The sequence below is a fragment of the Symsagittifera roscoffensis genome, chromosome 1 (assembly GCF_963678635.1).
Source record: "Symsagittifera roscoffensis chromosome 1, txSymRosc1.1, whole genome shotgun sequence".
NCBI classification, from domain to species: domain Eukaryota; kingdom Metazoa; phylum Xenacoelomorpha; order Acoela; family Convolutidae; genus Symsagittifera; species Symsagittifera roscoffensis.
Window position 1 is genome coordinate 25,774,617 of NC_087062.1, and position 9,607 is coordinate 25,784,223.

Sequence of the window (9,607 nt, forward strand, 5' to 3'; positions counted from 1 at the left end):
TTTATCGCAAAAGCTTTTATTTTAGTTCAGTTATTTTAAAAGAGTTACTCTCACTTGAGTACCTCTTGTCAAAAATAAGGAGTGTGTCACAAAGCGTGTGTTCTAGCACGGTGGGTTAGGCCGGCTATTAAGCATGCTCAGGACGTCCTCTTCTGGTGGGTTAGGCCAGGAGTGAGAGTGTGATTGCATGCTGGTTTTTTATGGGGTCCTGTTTTGTGTTAACCTTTTATGTCATATTGCTACTGGTTTTTCTCCTTTTGTTATTTTGGTTGTGTCCTTTTCTCAAAAATCAAATTGCTTGGTTTGTGTTTGTCTTTCAACCTTTCGGTGTTTTATGCTTTCATTTTTAGACTTCAAAAGATCAATAGTCTTCAAAAGAACAAATTATCGGGTTCTTTAAGCTGGTTTAATCCAGTTTGGGTACTGTGGGTTTTTTTCATAGTCATGCTGTTAGTTTGTGGTTTATAGTGTTTAGTAAGCTGCGTTGGTTAGTTGGGATTCTTATATAATTCCTTTCCAACCGGGTTAAAAAAAAAGTTGGAAACTTGTTATTACTAGTTTGAGTTGTTATTAGTGAAAGTTAAAACTTGAAATCTTTATTTAAAACAATTAGTCGTGGGCGAGCTGTGCGAGTGTGGATAGAATTTGTGTTCGAGTGAATTGATCTTGAAAAGGTTAGTACTGCTGGCATTTGTATAGATTTACTGCTGAAAATTTTAAATTTACTGCTTTGTGGGGATTGAACTTATTAAATTATTTTCATTGTATTTAAATTTACTACATTGGGGAAAAGAATTTTAAGATGAATTAACTACTGTGGTGAAGAAATTTTACTGAATTATTTGTTGCGGTTTGTTAACAAAAGTTTATAATTCATAAAAGAGTTTGTAATTTTTGTTTTTGTTTTCTGTTTGTATTGATGAATGTGATGTGGTTTCTGAGTCAGGAAAACATTATGTATCATTAACTTGGTAGTTTTTATTTACGGAGTCTTTTAATCTGTAAATTTCTTCTAAATTACTTGTTTCTGATTCGGAGACTGCGTTTCTTCGTTTTGAAAATCTTTTTCGTGTAATCTGTCTTTGTTTGCTTAAAATTTTTCTTGTGATTGTTTGTCGTTTTGTTCTAATATAACCTATTGACTGTGTGTGTGGAGCAATTACGAGGTCATATTTTTCGTTATTTATTTCACAATTGTGTAGTATGATTGTTTGTTTATTTCTTAAATTGTCTAGTGACATCAGGTTTAGAATGACGGATGCAAGGTTTGGATTAGTGATTTTAATTACTTAAACTGTTAGTTCTTACAATTTTTTCGTGTTAGCCTAACTTGGGCTGTGTATTTCAGGTTTGGAGAGAAAAGTATATTTCGATTCCTGAGAATGATTGTTACTTTCTCGTGGCTAGTCTAAGTTAAGGTGTTAACTATATTAATCTTATTTAGGGGTAGTGATTGTGTTCAAGGGTTGGAGAATAGTAAATCGATCCACAGGGTTCAGGTATAATTAGAACACAAGTAGTTCGTTCGGTACTAATTTCAACTTACTAAGTTTAAGTATTATCCTGGGTCAGATAAGAGGGGGTCAAGTGAAGTATGAATAACCGAAGTTCTTCCCTGTTTATTCTAATTGGAATGGTTAGTGTGATTGAAAAATTTCTATTAGTCTTGGGTCTTGAGAAAAGGTTGGATAGTGAATCGACGTTTGAGGTCGTTAGACACTTTACTAAATGTTTGGGGGAGAACAAAATTGTTCTATTTGATCCAAGGATAAGCCTTGATGATCAGAATATAAAATTAATGAAATTAAATTCAAATTAAGTAAAAGTGAATTAAAGATCCAAGGAAAGCCTTGATGATCTGTTAAGTTTAAAAGGGTTTAATTTAGATAAAAATAAGAAACAGGATAGAATAGGGTAGGATATGCCTTTATATTTAAGTTAACTTTTGATTGATAAAAAATGTTGTTTGTTAGTCTTTGATACCTGGTATCAGATTAGGGATGTTTTTATCAGTCGTTATTGTACAATAATAAGTTTAGCGCCTGTAATGATCGGTGAAGATTTTACTTCAAAGATACTATGTTTGCAAATGAAAATCTAAATTCATTGCTAATAAGACTCTAAATATAAAAGTTTGTGTTGGCTTTTGCCGTACGACCATGAAACTTATGGGTAGAAGTTCCTTTGTAGTCGTATATCGTCTCTTGCCCGAGGTCTTTTTCCAATACCGGGTAGTTCTCGTTTTGTTCGGAATAATGGCTCTGATCTATTGAGTTGTAGAGACATTTCAATTTAATTATTATCGTGTAACATTTTTGAGAATGTTTTTTGTCTAAGTCTAATCTATTTTTTGTTACTTAAGGTCTTATTCCAGACTTATGGTCGCACCAGATGAGTTGGGATGGATGTCCAACTCATAGAGTAATTTCAGATAAGGTACACCGTCTGCTCGTCACGCTACCTTATTTTCGGCCGGATAGATTCGTGCAACTTCTTAGTCTAATACCGATCTTAATCTTACTCTTATATCTCTTAGTCTCAATAGATCTAGAGTATACTGGTTTCTTACGAGTCGGTCTCTTGGAGAAAGCAACTAAGTTGTAAGTTAAATTCAAAATTCTCTGGTGCTGAAATTACAAGTAATTTCAGCACTTACAAATAAGTGGGTTGTTAGTTTGATGGAGTGTGATTGGTTAGTCTTTTATATTTTATAGGGATAAAATATCTAACTTATAACCAATATTAATATATAGTTTGGATCTGGTTCCACAAACTAATAAGCAGGCTCAATAGTTTACAAAGCATTACCGAGCTATGCTGTTCGCTCTTGAGAACAGAAAAGACAGGTAGATAAAACGCCTGCAAAAGTCGTAATGGACTGATGTAAAATAAGCAGTCCTTTTTGATGGAATGGGTGCTTATTAACCTTACCTGATACCTGTAAAATGAAAAAAAAAAATGAATAACTGTTTTCCGTTCATTTTGCCTGATGAGTAGTCTAACTGGAAGAAAATGTTTTGTTTGCTCAAGAAACTGTGATAAATATCTTACTAATTATTCAAAATAAAAATGATATCTGGCCAATAGAAAATTTCGTCATCTCCTAGCGTATGAAAAAATTGGATTTTGTTTTGCTTTTTGATTGTAAAATTTTGAAGCGGTTCATGATAAAGTCCTAGCAATTCAGCTAGATGCATGTCAACAAAAACAAAAAGACAAAAATTGATTTGCAATGGAAGTTTCCTCTTTTTGTTTTTTGTGATGTTTTCAAATAGTGCAGGTTAATTTCTTTGTTTTTTTTTCTTTTTTCTTTCATATATGAAATTTTAAACTTAAACTAAATAAGTCTAAGTAAAACAGGAATCATCACATCTACAATTCACATGAAGTCATTCCATTCCCTCTGATTCGTAGAGTGCGAGGTTTCCCAAGGTTCAGTTTTAGGTGGATTTATTTTTCAACTTAACATCCTTGATCTCAACAAAATTCATTAAAAAAAAGAAGTAGCACAGATGGAACTAATATAAATGGCGAGGTCGTGGAATAAAGCTATGATCTGGTTTTGAACAACATAAAAACAGGAATAGCAGCAAATGAAATTGCAATGAAGCGGTATAAAAACAGAACAAAATTTTTTTCAGAAAATATCAAACCAGTCGTAAATTTTTAAGGTAAAGTGTTGAAAACAGATAAGAAGGTTAGATATTTAAGAGACCAAATTGATTGCAATTTGAGTTTCACTGAACATATCGGAAACGTTATAAGAAAATGCGCAAAAATCATTTCAATTATCTTCAAAACTAGAAACATGTTGTCGGTTGAGCAACTCAAAATATTGTATAAAAGCTACATAAAACCAAAGTATCAATTCAGATTACTGATTTATGGGTGAACCTCAGAAAAGTTTTGGATACGCTGAATAAAGAAGGAGGTGAAGAATGAATTTTGAGCAATAAAACAACTGAAGCTTTAAATCAAATTATTTTTTTTAATTGGGAACTAACTTATCTGAATCACTCAGAAAGGAAAAGAGTTTTAAAAGTGTCAGAACGATGTAAAAAACTTGTTATCAATCTAAAACGTCAGAACAAGGTTTATCTGGAACCAATGTTGATTTGCAAATTAAAATAACATATAACTGTTGCGGACTCGAATTTTTTCAACAGCTCAAATAATCCGCAATCTGTTCCACTTTGACACTTTCATTAATAGTATACCAGAAAAAAAAATTTATTCGAATTGTTCGATTTTTATTATTCTTGTTATAATTCATAAAAGTTGAAAAAAAAGCTCAAACACAAATTACAGGCCAATATAACTTCTACCAAAGTTTTGAATGATATTCAAAAAAATTATGTTAGAGGGTTGTTAGACTTTTTATTACAAAAATAAATTCTTTTAAGCAAACAAAAATGATGAAGTTTCCTGAATCTTTTGAAGACTTCCTGTCAAATAAAAAAAAGTTTTTCCAGGCTCATAGAGTTGCCAAATACATTTGATACTGTAAATCATGAGATCGCGCTTCAAATATTCTCAGCGTATAGATTAAAGGAAAAATATTTTCGATAATGAAACTTTAGTTAGAAAACCGCTACCAATTTGTTCAAATAAACCATTTAAAACTTAACTCATCAGAAAGTAGAGTGCGAGGTTTCTCGAGGTTCAGTTTTAGGTGCATTTATTTTTCAACTTAACATCATTGATCTCCACAAAATTCTTTAAAAAAGAAGTAGTTCAGATGGGACTAATACAAATGGCGAAGTCGTGGAATAAAGCTATGATCTGGACTTGAACAACATAAAAACAGGAATAGCAGCAAACAAAATTGCAATGAAACGGGATAAAAACAGAACAACATTTTTTTCAGAAAATATCAAGCCAGTCGAAAAAATTTTAAGATAAAGTGTTGAAAACAGACAAAAAGAATAGATATTTAAGAGATCAAATTGATTGCAATTTCATTTTCACTGAACATTTCCGAAACGTTATAAAAAAATGCGCAAAAATCATTTCAATTATCTACAAAACTAGAAACATGTTGTCGGTTGAGCAACTCAAAATATTGTATAAAAGCTACATAAAACCAAAGTATCAAATCAGATTACTGATCTATGGGTGAACCTCAGAAAAATTTTGGATACGCTGTCCAAACTACAAAAAATTCACGAGAACACTCACGAGAAAAAGAAAATTCGATGAATCAAGATCAACGAGACAAAAATGCTCTAACTATGCTTTTTTCAATCCTCGAACTACAAACAATACGAAGTCTTAAAAAAACTAATAAAAATTATAAGATACGAACTTCGAAATATAGATACAAAAAGTTTCATAACATCAAAAGGAGTATGTCAGCATGTTTTCAGTTGCACACTGATAAGAACATTACAAATTGACTGATAATGAGAGAGCTACAAAAAAGTGAGCGAAAAAACTTCATTTCTATAAATTTGCCAAACTAGAGACTAACATTTAAATAAAGATAGAACAAATCACAGCAACCAAAATGCGCAATTACAAAGCGTCTTGTTCGAGTTCTTCACACAGATAGTGAAAGTTTTACTGCACGATGTTGAAATTGTGGGGTTCAAAAAATTGAAAACCAAAAAATTGAACTCTGACTTTCCAACTTGCTGTCACTTTGCACCTGCAAACTTTTTTGTGAGCTAACAGTAACCAGCTGAGTCGCGTATCCAAAATTGTACTTTCCAAGTAAAAAACTACTGATTTTGCCTGATTCGTAAACGAGTTTTTTATGATTACTATTATGGTTATACCTGTAACAAAATTTTAAAAGAACCATCCTGTTTTCATCTTTTTAGCATTAGGAGATTGAAAAAAAGGCTTTGGCATGTTTTCAACGTTTTTTTTTCTAAAATACACAAAAATCAAGCCTTAAATCAAAAGCACAGCGCAGTTTTGGAAGAATTTGTGCTGCGTTTGGCCTAATATGAGTGCTTTTTATCGTAAAAAACGATTGTAACAAAGTTGAAAAAAGTTTCTTTAAATTCTGAGTTCTATGGGTTTTGTTATTCTCTGGACTGATTTACTTCAGCGCCGCAACCAACTATCCTTGCTTCATATAGTAAAACGTCTCATTTTGAAAATCAGACTGTAAAGAAATTTTTTACACAAACTTTGTGGCAGAGCACTTCTTTGCTTTTTACTTGATGTTTTTGACTAATGTAAATCAAAAAACATAGCGTTTTTAAGTTTAATGTTTGATCCGAACTTTAGAAAAAATTATGGATTATCTTTTTTGCTGGTATTTTAAATCTTTTTAGAGTGTTTTAAAAAAAGTTGCGTTATAAGTTGCGTTAATTCGCTACAAAGACTATTCCGACAGAATCCATAAAAAGGTCCAAAAACGTGTCCCCTTGATTGATGACAGTTGAGCAAGTGAAAATTGTCGTATAAATTGATCAGAAAAAAAATTCGAAACTTAATGTTTTTTTAGACGATGACAGTTGAGTATTGCAGAGTACTTAGAACCACCTAGATCACAGCACCGTCCACTCACTAGAGGCTATTTCGGCGAAACAAAAATCAACACAAGCAGAAGAAAACAAAATCGCGAAGAAAACAAAAACGAATAAGGAAGGAGGTGTACAATGAATTTTGAGCAATAAAACAACTGACGCTTTAAATCCAATTATTTTTTTAAGTTTGGAACTAACTTATGTGAATCACTCAGAAAAGAATAGAGTTTTAAAAGTGTCCGAACGATGTATAAAACTTGTCAATCAGTCAATCTAAAACGTCAGAACAAGGTTTATTTGGAACCAATGTTGATTTGCAAATTAAAATAACATATAACTGCTGCGGACTCGAGTTTCTTCAAAAACTCAAATAATCCGCAATCTGTTCCATTTTGACACTTTCATTATTAGTATACCAGAAAAAAATTTACCAAAAATATCAACAGTTGATGCAATTCTGAAGTTTCTTGAACCTTTTGAAGACTCCTTGTCAAATAAAAAAAGTTTTTCCAGGCTCATAGATTTACCAAATACGTTTGATACTGTAAATCTCGAGATCCTGCTTCAAAAGTTCGCAGCGTACAGATTGAATGAAAAATATTTTCGATAATAAAACTTTTGTTAGAAAACCGTTACCAATTTGTTCAGATAAATCTTTTAAAACTTAACTCATCAGAAAGTAGAGTGCGAGGTTTCTCAAGGTTCAGTTTTAGGTGCATTTATTTTTCAACTTAACATCATTGATCTCTACAAAATTCTTTTAAAAAGAAGTAGTTCAGATGGGACTAATATAAATTGCGAGGTCGTGGAATAGAGCTATGATCTGGACTTGAACAAAATAAAAACAGGAATAGCAGCAAATAAAATTGCAATGAAACGGGATAAAACCAGAACAAAATTTTTTTCAGAAAACATCAAACCAGTCGTAAATTTTTAAGATAAAGTGTTGAAAACAGATAAAAATGTTAGATTTATAGGAGATCAGATTGATTGCAATTTGAGTTTCACTGAACATATCCGAAACGTTATTAAAAAAATGCGCAAAAATCATTTCATTTATCTACAAAACTAGAAACATGTTGTCGGCTGAGCAACTCAAAATATTGTATAAAAGCTACATAAAACCAAAGTATCAATTCAGATTACTGATTTATGGGTGAACCTCAGAAAAATTTTGGATACGCTGTCCAAACGACGAAAAGTTCACGAGAACACCCACGAGAAAAAAAAATTCAATGAATCAAGATCAATGAGACAAAAATGCTCGATTTATGCTTTTTTCAATCCACGAACTACAAACAATACGAAGTCCTAAATTTACTAATAAAAATTATAAGACACGAACTTCAAAATATAGATTCAAAAACTTTCATAACATCAAAAGGAGTATGTCAGCATGTTTTCAGTTGCACACTGATAAGAGCATTACAAATTGATTGAATATGAGAGAGCTAAAAAAAAGTGAGCGAAAAAAGTTCTTTTCCATAAAATTGCCAAACTAGAGACTAACATTTTAATAAAAAATAGAACAAATCCCAGCAACCAAAATGCGCAATTACAAAGCGTCTTTTTCGAGTTCTTCACACAGATAATGAAATTTTTACTGCACGATGTTGAAATTTTCGGGTTCAAAAAGTTGAAAACCAAAAAATTGAACTCTGACTTTCCAACTTGCTGTCACTTTGCACCTGCAAACTTTTTTGTGAGCTAACAGTAACCAGTTGAGTTGCGTATCGAAAACTGTACTTTCAAAGTAAAATTTACTGATTTTGCCTGATTCGCAAACGAGTTTTTTATGATTACTATAATGGCTATACCTGTAACAAAATTTTAACAGAACCATCATGTTTTCATTTTCTTAATATTAGGAGTTGAAAAAATAAAATACACCTTTTTTATCGCGGCAACATCTTGAATTTTGCGACTGCTTTTCAGACCTTCCAAATTTGTGGTAAGACTATTGTTCCGAACGTTTCACTGGAAAAATTATGGCCTTTACTGACTTTTTGACAGATTTTGACTCTCTCAAATGAAGCATGTAGAGAAATGAGTTCAGTATCATATTCAACCCAACTGGAGAGAAATTCAAAATCTAATTAACAAAATTTCAAAAAATTTCCATGTTAGGCAAAAAGGTTTTGGCATGTTTTCAACGTTTTTCTTTCTAAAGTACACAAAAATCAAGCCTTAAATCAAAAGCACAGCGCAGTTTTTGGAAGAATTTGTGCTGCGTTTGGCCTAATATGAGTGCTTTTTATCTTAAAAAAAGATTGTAACAAAGTTGAAAAAAGTTTCTTTAATTTCTGAATTCTATGGGTTTCGTTATCCTCTGGACTTATTTACTTCAGCGCCGCTTTTTACTTGATGTTTTTGACTAATATAAATCAAACAACATAGCGTTTTTAAGTTTAATGTTTGATCCGAACTTTAGAAAAAATTGTGGATTATCTTTTTTGCTGGTATTTTAAATCTTTTTTAGTGTTTTAAAAAAAATTGCGTTATAAGTTGCGTTAATTCGCTACAAAAACTATTCCGACAGAATCCATAAAACGGTCCAAAACGTGTCCCCTTGATTGATGACAGTTGAGCAAGTGAAAATTGTCGTATAAACTGATCAGAAAAAAAATTCGCCGAAACATAATGTTTTTTTAGACGATGACAGTTGAGTATTGCAGAGTACTTAGAACCACCTAGATCACAGCACCGTCCACTCACTAAAGGCTATTTCCGCGAAACAAAAGTCAACACAAGCAATAATAAACTCCTTGCATAATCCGGTCTTAAACCGAAACTTTGACACTTTTTATAGCGACCTCTTTACAACACTTAATCGGAACACAAGTCACGCAATATTGAAAAGATACCTACTAAAAAATGTCATTTTCAAATTGTTGAAGGATTTGTTTTTGTTAAACATGGAGCATGATTTCGTAAAGCAAATGCACTGGACGTGTGCGAACAAAAACTGACACCGTTGAGGTTGGAAAAGATCACTGCCATTCCCCAGATACGGCTGATATCGAAAAACTGAAGTTCAAAAAAAAACGCTTAAAGATTGATCATTAGTTTCTATAACACCACGACCGACATTTTTTCAGCCCTGCGCAACGTGAACCTCGAAACAGCTG